The 15,322-nt window shown below is 39.3% G+C and overlaps 1 protein-coding gene across 6 annotated transcripts in view; it reads left to right on the top strand.

The window, feature by feature from the left end:
* The first annotated feature begins 260 nt into the window (after positions 1–260).
* GRM3 (glutamate metabotropic receptor 3) overlaps positions 261–15,322 on the top strand; it is a 105,079-nt gene continuing 90,017 nt past the window's right edge. The window contains exon 1 of one of the 6 annotated variants that reach the window (XM_015875612.3): positions 261–1,102. The gene's annotated coding sequence lies outside the window, so the exon portion shown is untranslated. Of the gene's footprint in view, positions 1,103–1,708; positions 1,974–15,322 lie in introns of those variants that run through there. The other 5 variants (XM_015875707.3, XM_085512718.1, XM_015875795.3 and 2 more) reach the window with 5 other exon arrangements.

Raw genomic sequence — 15,322 nt, 5'->3', positions numbered from 1 at the left:
TTATATCTCCATCTATATGCATACAAGCATTTTTTCTAGGAGGTGTAGAGCAGAAGACAAGCTATGAAGCCAGCTGGAAGGCAGAAGGCAGGAGGACGATGCTACAGCCCCCGGACCGCCCAGGCTCTCAGCCGTCAGCTCGCAGCCCCCTGCCCGCTCCCAGCTCTGAGGATGCGACATTCGCAGCGCCACAACGCAGCATCTTCGGAGGGGCGTCACCCCCAGCCCCGACCAATCCGGGAGCTGGGGGAGGGATGCTCGGGGCAGGGATGCGGGGTTGCCAGGCGACAGCAGCGTCCCCGTGTCCCCCCCCTTTACTTCCCCCGTTCCCCCCACCCCCTTACTCCGAGTCATCCCCCCGAGACAGGGCTGCGCTCCCGCCCGCCGTTAAACAGCCGCGGGCAGCGCATCTCCGCAGCACGGGGACATCGGCCCTTCCAAGGGCTGCGTGCCACCGCCCCGCTCCCGGTAGCGCCGTGAGCGATTAGGCAGCTTCAAAGTTAGAACTGAAAAGGCAGCGTATGAATAAATGATAGGAACAGGGTTCAGCCAACCCCTCCGCGCACGCCCCGAGTGCCGGGAGAGGCAGTCGGCAAATGCCAGCCGGCTCTCCCTCCGTGTCTGTGCAACACTAGGTCTCCTTCTAATTTAGAGCTTTGCACCAACCCCCCTTTGCCCAGAAAGGAAAGGAGCTCTAGAAAGATGTCAGGCTGCAAAAAGGGACCCCAATTAGCAGCGCTGGTGCCGGGTGCTGCCCGGCCGAGGAGAGGCAAAGTTTCCCGGAGGAACGGGAAGGAGGTGCTCCAGAGAGGAGAAGGGAAGGGGACGATTACTTGGTGATCGCAGTGTTTCCCTCCCGTTGTCCCTCTCTCCTCCTCCCCCCTCCCAGCCTTACCCCCGACCGCCCAGGAGGCCTTGATGAGTTTCCATCGGGATCCGATCCAAAGTAGGGGGGGACGAACGGTGACTGTTCCCAAAGGAAGCAGCTCACACAAGTTTCGGGGGGTGAAACTCCCCGGTGGATGTTGAACAAGCACATCGGGAGGCTCGTGATGACTGGGAGCAGCTGTAGACCTTCGCGGGGACCTACCTTCACTGCACGGTAAGGAGCTAGGTACTGTCATCCCACGTCCTGCTCCCTGCATCTTACATCCTGACCCCTGCATCCCATGCCTCAGATCCCTGCATCCCATCACTCACATCCTGCATCCCAATCCCTGCATCCATTGTCCCTGCGTTCTGAATAGCTGCATCCCAGTCCCTTCATCCTGGGTCCCTGCATCCCATGTCCTTCATCCCAGATCTCTGCTTCTCAGTCCCTGCACTTCGAGTCCCTGTATCCTAGCCCCTGCATCCCAGTCCCTGCCCTCCCAAGGAGATGCAGCCTCTGACCAGGAGACTGCAGGCTGTGCAGCCAGGGAAAAAAAGTTTAGAGTGGCATTTTGAAAAGAGGTTTGATAATGGTATCTGGGGAACAGGAGAAGGTGTGAGGGGTACTTATGGCTGTCATGCTGTGAAGGGGATGTAGGGTGCAGGGGGATCCCAGTACTCCAAAAAACGGATAGAGGGAGGGGAGCATTAAGGGGTTGGCTTGCCCAGGGTAAAGCAGCTGTGTCCAGATGTTGCTCAAAGGTTTCTGCTCACAGGGAGGCAGGATTTGGGAGTGAAGGGAAGATATCTTGCTGTCCTCTACCCTTTCTTAAGCTTTGGTGGAAAGTGCCAAGCCAGCAGCTGGGAGAGCTGTGCTGGTTCCCAGCTGATCTCCCAGATCTGATGCTGGGAGAGAGGTGGGGACCTTAAAGAAACTGGAAAGGCTTTGCTTCTCCAGAGGTGTGTCCACAGCAGGAACCTGGCTCACTCCTGAATCCTAAAATTGGAAGGCTTCAAAAAGAAAGGAGAAAGCAAGGATTATTGTGCCAGTATAAACTCTCCTATATATATATATATATATGCCTGTATATCCATCTGTCCATGTGAGTATGCATCCAGCTGTATGGATATATATATCTGCTTCTGGAGTTGATTGTGCTTGTGTGTGTGCACTGCCTATATTTCTGTGTCTCCGGGCTTCTGTTTGTGTGTATCCATGCTTGTGTGTGCTTAGGTGCACAATGGTGTATACATGTATGGATTCATAGGAATGTATGCTTATTCCTAGGTGATGTTTATCTGTGTGTAGAACCTGTAGGTGTGTGAGTACATATATTTCACCTGTATGTGTGTCAGACATACATAGCTACTGTGATATACACGAGTGGGTGTGAGAAAGAGTGTCATGAAAAACTGGGTATCAATATGTGCTATTGATATTGTGTCGAACAGGGCTAAGGATTTGCTGATAGTTTTTGAGTTCTTTGTTCATGCCACCTGCTGAAAATGGTTTTAGAGAACTTTTAAAATAATTATTTCAAGTAAAAAAGAAAAAAAACTCTGTTGGAAAATTGTGAATCAGAACAGGCTGGGATACAGACTGGTACCTATTTCATCTTGCATAAGTATATGTCTCAGGTTGATTAAATATGCACAAAAACAATTTGAAAAGCACATAGTCCACCTGATTAAATGCATATTTTAGGATACTTTTTTTTTTTTGTTTTCTTCAAACACATCTAAATCCTCATGACTTCTTATGCTGTTCTTTATGTTGATAAATACAAGCCATTACAAGAACTGAACTTCCTTGGGTATACTGGGAAAAAATCACACATTAAGCCACTTCTATTCACACTTAGGGTAACAGGAAAATTGTGATGTTCCTGTTCACCCTATGGGTGAAATTATTAGCAGTCCCTTTTAATCCTTCTTAATACATTAGTTACTTAAGGAATGCAAGTTGATTTGTCCTATGTTAGAATAATTCGTATCTTATTTTCTGTAGCTCTTTAGCTTGTTGTTTTCATTTAAGAATGGGGCTGTGCACTGTTGCTCTCTGTATTTCCAAAGTCTTGCATTACATATAAAATATAAAAACTGCTTTAAAATGGAAAACGCATCAAATGTTCTACCATTCAGTAGCTTTAAAATAAGCAAAATTGCAATGCTATCAAGTACATTACAACAAGAATTTCATCCCTGAGCTGAGACACTTTGGCAATTGCTGTTGATCTTTGGTTACTTGTGCTGATGACCTACTTATAAGCTTCTATGAATAAAGTTAGGCATCTCATCTAAGAGTAAGTTTCTAATTTTGCCATTTAGAAATTGAACCTAAGGCAAGATACAGGAGTAACATTTCCTTCTGGATTCACTTAATGTTTTTGTTCTTATTTAAAGTGTAAGGAAGAAAGGTAGTAAATCAGACCGGAGAGACAAAGGAAAGAAATGCACTAGAAATAGTGGCATCATTCAGCTCAGAGATCTGAATTACACAAGTAGAGCTGAATTTGGAAATGAAGAAGGTGTAAGGAGACATGCTGACATTTAACAGAGCTAAACAGCCGCTCTGTGAAAATATAATTGTCTCATGGAAGTGTCCCACAGGAGATAAATTATTCTGAAGCTTGCAGAATCCCATGAAGAGTACTGGGACCTGGTTCTACTGGTGGGGTTATTCCATAATCTTTCCTTTAAACACGGTGGGCAAAATTTTATATTAGATAGAGTTTAGGTTAGTAGTGTGATTGGAGAATCAAGCCTAAAGATTTTATGGGGCACAGAATCTTCTCTATGAGGATGCTGAACCTGCCAATAGCCTCATATAGAACAGACTTCACTCAGTTCAGTTTTTGAAAGCTTTTGCCCAAGCCATATGGAATGTTTATTAGTATTTCTGCCATTTGTTTCTTGTAACTTGTTCCATACTTATTGATCAATTAGTAGACATTTTCCTATTAGGTAAAATACTAGGTGTCCTGTCAGTCTCTGGGTGCCACAGAACAAAACAGAGATGACTGACACGCTACAGGATCAGAAAGTATTATTTTCATGTTTGAATATGTATAACCTACAGTAAGATACATTCGCTTCCATAAAGATCTTACAATCTTGACCAGCTTTTCTTTCTGCTTGTTAATGCAGCTGACAGCTGTTTTTAAGCAATCAGGAACTTGGTTCAGGTCAAAGAGTTAAAGAGAAGATTGTCTTCTTGCTCCCCACTTTAGTACGCAGAATAAGGTTGTACTTCACACCTGTGTGGGTTGCATTTACAAAGAAATGGTACCACAACCAGATCCAAGGGGTGGGGAGGAGAATGAACATCCATTCTGTCTCTGCACTCAGCAGTTGTGGACGTGGGCTCCAAAACTGGAAGGGAAGAAGCGTAGTATTCAGCTGGTAGCGTCTCCCCATATCTCTGGCTTTGGCCATTGCTGGCTCTTTGAACTCATTAAGGCCAACTTTCAATGCAGTAACCTAGCCCTGAGCTGGCAGAAAGATCTGGGACACATTTCTTTTTATGAAGATTCAAATTGGCTTGAAAATCACGAGTTTATCTTAGTAATAGGAGTGAAATGACAAAAAAATAGGAATTTCTCCTTCATACAATGATGCCTGGGAACAGCCTCAGTGGACCTGTCAAATACTTCCACTGAGACAAAAACACGGTTCTTTGTTAGATGTATTTTAACCGCTACAGATTAGTGCAATTGGTTCTTTTTTCAAGTAAGCCCAGAATCCAGCGGGTGACCTAAATGAATTTTCTGGATTATCTATTGTCCTACAAGGTTTTCTAGCATTTTATTTCAGAAATGTTCATTTTTTAAATTGTACTCCAAGGAATATGCTATCTAGCTGCTTTTCTAAGCAATGCAACAAATGTTCATATGGGTGTAAATCAGTATGAAACTGTCAAAGTGAAAAAGAAGAGATATACAAAATTATACGCAGAAAAAAAGAGGGTAAAAAATGGCTGCGTATTGCTTTTGTCTTGTATATGTAATATCTTCTTAAATATAAAATGATGTATCTGGGGCTATTATCATGCTACTGTTCGCAGTTCTGCTGAGATTATAGGAGCATTTATGTAGTCAGTGATTGTATTGCTTCTTACGGGCTCCTTGTGTAAATCAATAGGTTGCATCAAAAAACTATGCAGTAGCATAGTAGCTTTTCCAAAAGTTCTAAGACTCAGCTTAACCACATGCAATGGTACAGTTTTAACCTCCATTTCTGAAGCAGCCTTGTCTCAGAGAACTTTAAAGTCTAGTATGTGGCTTGACCTTGATAGTGCTTAAGACCTGGAACTTGAAGGTCATTTTCATGGTAATTCCAAAGGAATACAGGATCATGACCAAGTATATGAAAGATATCAAATATGCATCAAGGATGGAGAGTACAGAGAGAATGGATTAGGAACATTTCAGAGATGAAAAGGGAACTTGGGTCAGATTTTGGTGGATGTTGTTAGATCTTAAATGCTCCAATGGGAAGGTGGGTAGAGAAGAAAACAAATAGAAAGAGCTGTAGGAGACAAAGAGGCAAAATGGGAAAAAATCAAGAGAGTAAAATAGCTTGATATGAAAGGAAAGAAGAGTAAAGATAGGAAAGAGCAGTAAAGTTATTCAGAGGACTATTCAAGCTGGGAGAAAAGTAAATGGACTGGTAAGTCAACTGTGGGCTAAGGAGATTTGAAAGTAGGTAAAGGTGATAAAGAAGAAACTCATGCTTATAAGTCTAGAGAGCATCTTGTGACCCAACTAGGAGGGCATACATATTGCACATTTTATGGAAGTGAATTGCAAAATTAGTATGGCAGAGGATTGCATTCAAGCATATTGATTAAGGAAGGTGACAGCACTGCAGTAGGGGTAGGGTAGGCTCATCAAGAAAATGTTGTGGAGGTGACTTTTTTCCCACAGTAATCAGAAGTATGAAGACAAGATAAAGAAGCAAGGTAAAGAGGAGCAAGGTAAAATAATTTTAGAGTCCGTGGTAACCAAGAAGTCTTACAAGATGTCAGCATGCAGTGATTGTAGGTGAATGCACATCAACAAATCAGTATATCCTTGAGAAAAGGAAGGAGGGGAAATTTGTAGCTGTATATGGGCTCAGGGTTAAATCCAAAGATAGTGTTATAAGAACAAAGAAAGTTGAAGCAGGTGGATTGGGTCACTTAGGAAGTCAAGGGAGAAATAGAGTCTTGAGACAAACACAGCAAGCACACATTAGGGAGAATGAAGACAAAAGTTCAGTGGGCAACCACAAGGTCAGTCAATTCATGGATCAGACTATATAAAAAGAATTAGTGTGATAAAAGTAACGTATTCATGGGCAGAATGATGAACAGCATTTTAACTTGATGATCTTTGTAGGTCCCTTCAAACTGAACTATACTAATTATCTTAGACTACCTCCTTGAAGAGCAAGCAGAGAACCAGGCTGAGAAAAGTAGGCAGGGTTTGCAGGTGAGATGCAGTATTTCCCTCATGAAAATGAGAAAGTGTTTGAAGAGAGGAGACGGGGACGAACAAAATGGGAAAGGAATGTGAAAGAGTGGGGAATGAGGTGAAAACAGAAGAAAAGCACAGACAAACATGGAAAGCAGAGATTACACAAATAAGAAAGAAAAGAGCAGCAGGGGCACTGGATGATACAGGGAACTGACCTACAACTGGTACAGAAGGGAGGACGAGGTGGCAGGCTAGCTGAGAGGAGGAAGGAACTGAATGGAACCTAAAAACTGAAAAGCCTTTCCTTAGAAGATGACATGTTGGTGGAAAGCAAAGCAAGAAGATGTTGTGCAGGATGTGGTGACTGAGTGCAGAGAACTCATCTGAGAAATATAGTAAGACTTACACATTAACTTCCATTCCCATGGAAATCTCCACTAACTAGTCAATACTCAAACTGGGGACAATACTTTCTACCCATATGTTGCATTTGGGGAAATTAACAGCTATTTCATAAACTGCATAATCAGTCTCAGTCTCTCTGCTTTTGTGACTTGTTTGTCCTCGGAAGCACATGTTGTTAGGCGGACTGAAAGTTTACTTCTGCAGTCTGCGAAGGAGTATGCTGCAGGCAGTTTACTGAGTGTGGGATCTGGCAATGCTGAGACATTTCCCCAGAGTTAGCTTTGTGCAGAGTCTAGAGATATGTGAGCAACAAGAGTCTATCTGATTGTATGGAGCAACCCCATATACTTCTTCCAGCAAAACTGAAGTGTCTGATGCCAAATCTAGAATTCAGAGAGGTTGGCGCTACGTGCCTGTCACCAAATACTCTGTGATCAGATCAAAACAATGACCTCTACAGGGACCTATGAATTATGGGGCTATACATAATTTGAAAAGGACTTGGAAATCATAAAACTCCCCTACTTCAAAAGCCAAGAATTATTAACTTCTGCAAATTATGCATTTATATAAATTGCTACTGAAAATTCCGTAAGTGCGAGTTAAATCTGTAGCGATGCTTAGCAGAAATTGAGTGTCCTGCTGTTAGGATCACATAATGCAAAAGATCTGATTTAAAAATAAATAAATAAATGAAAGGAGAGCAAATTTATAGACGTTTCCAGAAGCCGTACAATGATTTTTACGTTTTTTCCCAATTTCTCACTGCTTCCATGTATTTTCTTGAGAAGGCAGATAGACAAAATAGTGGGAGTAAAGAGAAAACTATATTTTGTGTAGTGAGACACAGAGGGTTCAGTTCTGATTTGTTAACACGCTTGTTTGCTTGGATCAGCTGGTATGGCTGAAGAATGCAAAAAATAAAAATAAAAATAAAAAAAATAAAAATAAAAAAATCTGTGTATTTTAAAGTTGTTCTTTTATGCAAAAATATCATTTGTTTTGCCATGATGAGACAGGTTCCAAAAAAAACACATTATAAATTTTTATGAAAATATGTCATTGCCTGAGTTTTGAATGCCACAATCTAGGAATATAATCATCAGCTTTCTGGCTTTTGTCATAAACTTATAATTGCATTTTTACTAATGTGCAGTCAGTCAAAAAGACATCTTCACTGTATGTCACCTGACACTAAATTTGATCCACTGTAAAATAATTGGGACATTTCAGTGTAAAACAGATGGATGCTTTTACTTTCCAACAGGTGTTCTGGTTATTTTGCAAGTGTTTTAACTTTTTCCTTTTAAGAAGCAATAAGAAAAACTGAACATATCTACAAACAACAACAAAAACTTCTTGTGACATCAATGTAGCAATACTGGAATAAAATTTACCAAAATGGTGAAAAAAAATAATATAATTCCAATCTATACAGCACATAATTTGCATAAATAGTAATAATGGGCTGATTTTCCTCAATTTGAAACATTTAATAGCAATTCATTACCAGAAAACAGCATTTACATAGAACATTTACAATGTATAATAGGAATATTTTTAGTATGTTTTTCTATACACTGTAAGAATGCATCTGTTAAATCTACCCTCCAACTCTTTTCTGTGTATTCTCCTGTGCTCTTATACTTATGTTTGTTCACTTTCTTCCTTGAAAACTCCAGGGCTTCAGAAGAGCCCTGGCAATAACAGGTAATGAGAGCTAGAGACATTTTCCTAAGAAGATGCAAGCCCCTCCTACATAGGATTGATGCATGATGATGAGTGATCTGGTTATGCTCTTTGCTCTCAAAAGCTGAGAACAGGGTGGAAATTGCCTCTGTGGGAATGATATGTCAACAAAAATTCCACTTCTTTATCTCACCATTGTTACAGGGTACATTTACTTCGAAGAAGAGTGCTTTCTTTGTATCCCAAAAATAAGCTGCCTGCCTCAGGGTCTACATGGCAGCAGAGAAATGAATGTTTTAGCAAAGCAACATGCGGTCTGTGCCCTTTCCCATCTGATTGCTTGTCAATGGGGCTGTCGATAAGGATCTATTTACATACAGCTAATCCCACAGTTGATTCATTAAGATGATATTATGAGTGAAAAGAGAAGATGATCTAATGGGATAGCTTTAGGAATACAAATAAAGCAAGATAACTTTCAGAGAATAATAATTTTCCTTTCTGAAGTGAACTTTAAATCTTCAAGAAGAGAACAGCCCTGCTTAAAACAACCTTTTTTTCTTCGTTCAGAAGTGATCTCAGATTAATTGTGCCTTTTAGCTGAACTTTGCTTTCCTTGGTATCCTAGGAGAAAAGCTCTGACAGACTGGGAATGTTAACTTGTTTGTAATGTAAACTCAGTATACTGGTGGAGCTTTTTAACACTCCAGAAACTGTTTGGAAGAAAAGAAGAAGAAGAAGAAGAAAAAAAAAAGAAAAAAGCTTTGATCCTCTAAGCAAACAAAGAGGAGAGAAGGATGTTAAAAGAACCATCATTTGTGAAAAGCAGAGAAGGAAAATGTGGGAAAGGTGTCTTTATTTGAAATATCAGCACTTCGTCAGTAATAAATCCTCTGAGGAACAGGGGAAAATTGATTTCTTTTCATCATTTCACTGACATTTTCAAGATTTCTAAACACTATGAATTTCTCAATAATGTAGCTCAATCTGATCAAGATCTCTCCCAAAAACAGATATCCAACACAAAGCTTAGAGGTGGAGATTTAATCCTTTCAGTATCAATCTCAGACAAGCACATTTCTAGTGTCATTATTCAGTATAAGAATCTTAGTCTAGAAATAACACCGGCTCCTGGGAACTAGGGGAAAACCAGCCTAGAATTCTAGACCAAAGGGTGAAATGTTATTTACAGCATCCAGATGTAACAGCAGGAAGTGGTGTGACCCAGCAATGTCCTCTTCCCTGCTTTTCTGTGGGGCATATTTCTGCTCCTTAAAATTTCACTGATCCTGGTGTTTCAGGCAGTAGGTAAAGAGGTAAAGCCAACACTCCACATACTCCTTTCAATTTGCCTATTTTACATTCATAGGTTTTAAGGAAGGAAGTATAAAAACATCTTCAATTAGACTGAGATAACTTATATCAACATTCAGGAACTAACTGCAGAGAATGGCGATGCTTCTTAGTTCTTACAATTTCCTGGCAAGGTCCCAATTAGAAACTATCCTGAACAGGAGCTCTATCCATTACAGTAGAAATGGTAGGAAAAGGCCTTTCTGATATAAGATTCTTCATTTTCAAAGACTTATACAACATTTTATTTTCCTGAATATACTTTCACAGATAAAGATATTGGTAGGGAATTCATCTAATCCATCTCCCCCTACAAAGGCAGCATAAAACTCCAAGTCCTTCCTAACAGGTATTTGTTGAACCTTCAAATCTGCAACAACAGAGATTTCACAGACTTCTGCACCAGCACATGCCACTGCTTCTCTGTTCTTATGAAATGAAAGTCTGCAAAATTAAACTAAATTCTACTTTCTGCAGCTGTCTGACACTTCTCTCCTTTCTACCATGGAAATTAGAACCAATTGATTACCTTCCACTCCTGCTTTTTACATAGCAAAATGTTGGGGTTTTGGCTTTTTAACTTTCATTTAAACCATGTTCCTCTCAGTCTTCTTACCTCTTGACTCCATGAAATAATTACTTTTCTTTTGGTATCACTCACTTTTTTAGAATCTTTCTGATATTTCTTTGTTCCATGTTCCAAGCCTCGCTCCAACTGACATTTAGTCCAATCAGTGTATCAGGCTTTAATGATGTCCTTGTTTTGTCATCTCCCAAATTACAACATTTTTTCTTGACTGCTTCTAGTCATTTCTAGTTCACAAACACATGCAACAAAGCAATTGTCAGCCCTCACAACTGCGTACGTATTTCAGAAGAAAACTTCTTGGGTAGTTTGAACTACTTCTTCTTTTATCTTTGCCAGAGGGCTCTATATGGGTGATGTTGATGCAATCGTTACCAGGCAGGATTTTTAACTGTTGCATTACCTAGCATGAATGATGTTTAGCACAAAGTGGCTGTCATAGTCACTGACTTGAGATTGGCCTGATTGTCTACAAGTCAGAGATTCCATCAGGGCTTCTGCACTGTGAAATATCAGAGGTTCAGTGGTGACATAGTACTCATGTCCTTTGCCACCATTAGTAGCAGGGAAGCCTCCAACCCTTCTCCAAGCATAAAATATACCAATGAATGCAGCAGAGTTGAGTGGTGGATAGAAACATGGGACCAGTGATAATTTAGATATTCCAGCTATACACCCATGAAAAGGCAGAAACTGCTCATGTTTTCCAGATCCTACAGAGCAGTGTGTCAGGAAGCCTCATGTGAGCAGTTCAACTTTGCTTCTGGCAAACACACACAGAGTTCTTCTACATTAAGCCTAATGAGTGTGGTATTAGGTAAGAATCCAGATCTTCATGCCCCCTAGGCACAGTTTATACCTATTTTCTTTAAATTCTCTTCTGTTATTAAGATTCAGATTTTACCCTAGCCAACTTCGAACATATCTCAAACCAAATAAGTCACAAATAGCATCACATGGATTTTGATGAAGGTGCCACAAGTACATGCCCTAACAGCTCCTCAGAGAGCCCTTTGCAACTGCAACATTCATGCGTATGAAACAACTCATGGTTATTACTACCAAGAAAACCTCAAGTTTCTGCAGCAATTCATGGAGCAACTTAACAGTGCCGCAAAAATATCCCGTCTAGCCTTCAAACCAATCAACATGATATTTTAATACATCTCAATAAACTAAAATACATTCTGTCTGTTTCATTAGTTCCTGTCTATTAGCACCAAACTTTGAATTCTCATTGAACATGTAAGCAGCTGCTCTGAAGGTTTAACTGGCATAACTTTATATCAGAGTACAAGCCATTACATGCGAGAGCAGACGTTTTCCTACACTCTTTATCTAACCAGGTCACACTGGGGATGCTAAATAAATGCTACATGGGTGTACTGACTTAAGAGAAAGTTTTTCATCTCCATAAGAGGGAACTTTTTACTATCTGGAAAACTAAGTCATTGGGGGGAATACAGGAACAACCTCCAGGACATGCCCTAATACCCTTTCCCTCCATTGAAAATACATGGCTTAAGAGTTTAGTGTTTGGCAATCCTGGATACTTTTCTGGTTTGTTGTCTCTTGAACACAGATTATATTCATTAAGTACCTAAAATTCATTTTCTGATTGTGATCCTGGCATTGTAGCGCCATTAATTAGATGGTCAAGTGCATTTCCAAGGCCTTAAAAAACAGTTTCCATTTGAAGAGTCATCCATATTTAATCAACAGTAGCCATTTCAGTCCTATCTTAGAGTGTTGCAAGTTTTTACACAACGTTTTTAAAGCTCCAAGCGCTTTAAGATGTCCCATTTTTGTCCATTTCCATTTGTAACAACATTTCCATGCCAATGATTACAATGTAATGCTAATATGAGTAGTTTCAAAAACAAAAGTACATTTAGAATCATCCATGTTTATCTTTAGAGAGTAAAAGCTGCAAAAATAAATGGATCGAGGGGGATTAAATACTAAGCTAATTGTTCATTAGCCAACCTAAGACTGATAAAATGTGTTAATCCATTTAATATTTTTTTCTAGTTTTCTTCATTATTATCCCTTCCAAAATCCTTTTGCGTGTATTGAATCATCTAAGTTTTATTTATTAATAAAGGTATTTGCTTGAAATGCAGGTCTTGAATCCTTAAGTCCATTCTCAAGCAAAACTTTCATGACTGCAGTAGCAGAAGGAATTCAAGATGTGACTGGAACTTTCTGTACTGATCTTTTCCTAAAATAAAATTTAAGCTCTTTCAATAAGATTAATGTGAATGCATTATCCATCTGTATTGATTCCAGATACTCACCATGATTAATTAAGATCCTTCTGCAAAATTATGCAAAGTTCTATGTATTGTCCTGTGAAAGTAGTCCTGTTTGTACCTGACCCAAAAGAATTGTTTTAAATTGATTGCTGGATACTACTACACAATATTTTTTGTTTATTTTGGTGTTCAACTGACCATTTACCAACACGATTTTCATATTGGTACTGAATAAACAAGAATATTGTCTGTAAGATTTGGAGTGTAAGCATCACTCTCTACTCTTCAATGCCAGGGATACATTTGGAGTATGTAGCCTAGTTTTGACCATTTAGTTTCATGAAGAAACACAAAGCACTGAGTCAGGATACAGAGAATTGCAAGAAAAAGAGGTGTGGATATATTTATTTCTCATTGGTAAACAGCAGGATGCAATCCCGGAACTAATTGCTGGGATGTCTAGAAAGTGCATCCCCAAGGAGTTTTTAAAAACAAGCTAGCCAAGATATGTCTTTAAAAAATATGTAAGTTGGTCCACGTCTGGATAATGGTAAATTGGGTTGATCTTTCAGGGTCCTTTCCAGACTTCTTGTGATGGTGACCAGAACACTACCCCAGGATCCTATTCCAGGATCTTACATTACAACTTTCTATATGGCAAAAATCTCCTACCTAGTTGATAACCCAAGAGCAAAGAGTGACAGTTTTGTCTTGGGGAAGAGAGGAAAAATGGAGATACTTTAGCAGCAAAAAAATAAAAAAATTTAAAAAATTAAAAAAAAATATGTTGTTTTGGAGAAGAGAAGTAAGCTCTGTCATGCAGAGGAAGAGCACATGTTTGTAGCATGTTTGTAGAGAGAATAAATCTCTGTTTGATTTGTACATAAACTCATAATTCATAATGGGTGTTTCTTTAGTTTTGATCAACACCAGAAACAGCAGCTTAATATATTATATACATTATAGATGACAATCTAGCCTATTAGGTAAAGTTCATGAGCAGTCCTTCTTCTTTCTATATGAACTGTATAGAAGTGTACATGTCTACAAAATCCAGCATGAAATGAGTTCTAATATTAGGACAACAGTCAAGCAAGCAAGGGAGCAACAGCATGCTTTGCCGACTTGCAGTCTAAACTTTAAAGCCTAGATATGCATTTTCAAAGGTTTTGCTACCCCCATGAGTAAGAAATACTCTATATAAGTTTATAAAGAAATGTATGGTTTTGGAATGTTTGCATAACTAAATGAATGCAGTAAATCTGTTGACACCATCAGTGCAGAACTACTGGAACTCTAATGCTTCCTGCACTGCAGTGATGATTATGAAACTAGTAGGTATTTTATATTATTAATTCAAGGCATCATCTGTAGTAAATAGACAGTAAACACACTGGCAAAAGCATAAACTGCAAAAATATAGTTAAAGAATTTTTATGTATTCCCTATAATTAATAAATTGTTAATACTGTAACTCAGCAATTATTCAATCAAAAATACACTTAAGGAAAACTTGAAATTAGTGAAAGATTTTAGTTGTTAGGAATAAGGGCCCAATGCTCATGTTAATTATTGAAGCAGGGTTAGAGTATATTTTAATAAAATCATGAGACAGTATTGAAATTCAAATAACTCCTTGGAGATTCTATGGCTCATACAAAATGCAATGAAATTCAGAAAGAGAAGATTCTTTGAAATTAAAAATACTCCTTCATAAAGAGAGATAAAGAATAGCATGTCTTCTCCTAAAAGGACATTATTTTTTTTTCATCAGTTTGTGAAAAAAATGTATTATTCATATCTTTGATACTTTGCCTAAATTACACTCTCCTTTTCCTGCCCTGTAATTTTTCTTCCATTCAAAAAATACCATATCTTTCACCATTTAAGTCCTTTCTGTATTGACCCCAGAGAAGACTGAGATATTCCCAAGATACTGCTTGTATCTAGCCTAAGTCAGGTGAACAATAAAAAAATATTGATTTGTCATGCAGTATAAATAGTTCATGAATACATAAAAAATTTAATTCAGAATTCAGTGGGTCAGATCCTAGACTGTGATGAATTAGCAACAAAGACAGTACAGCTGCTCCGTGTTACACCAACTGGCAATGCTGTTCAATTTGTCAAGTGTACTGTGCTTCAATCATTTAATAGCTTCAAGAGATCAATAAGGTCTGTAGTTTCAGGTTTTCAAATGTCAGCTTACTCACGTTCCATACGCTTACTCCAGCAGTAGTGGCACTTCACAGCAAAATCCTTGCATTGCAATAAAGCATTACTTGCAGCAGTGTTCACTATCTTGCTGGATTGAGACTGGATAGTACATTCTGGCTTGAGCTTGGTCATCACCACTGGGAAACTGCTGAGAAGTTAATGGTGTAAGAACATGAGTCACCAGCACCAGTCGCCATAGTGGTGTAAATCGCTGCAACTGCACTGCTACAAGCTCCATGAACAGAGATTTTAAATATGGGAAATACAGGAGGTGTGTAACATAAATAATGCTGAAAGTGACAAGAGAAAGTCAGATATCTGTCTCCTGCCCCAGTCTAAATTCAGAATTGTCATGTGATTTCTGACAAGAAGTTTAATTAATATTCTCTGTCCCAGTGCCATTTTACTTTTAGGACCAGGAAGTTTTCAGTAACATCTGCCCTATACTTTTCTTTTTCAGTTGAAGTTCATTGCTTCTTTCTCTAATGACT

The sequence above is a fragment of the Coturnix japonica genome, chromosome 1, assembly GCF_054131305.1.
Source record: "Coturnix japonica strain WE chromosome 1, WE-NBRP24, whole genome shotgun sequence".
NCBI lineage: Eukaryota > Metazoa > Chordata > Aves > Galliformes > Phasianidae > Coturnix > Coturnix japonica.
The sequence above is the reverse complement of the archived record's forward strand: the minus strand, read 5'-3'. Positions and strand labels throughout refer to the sequence as shown.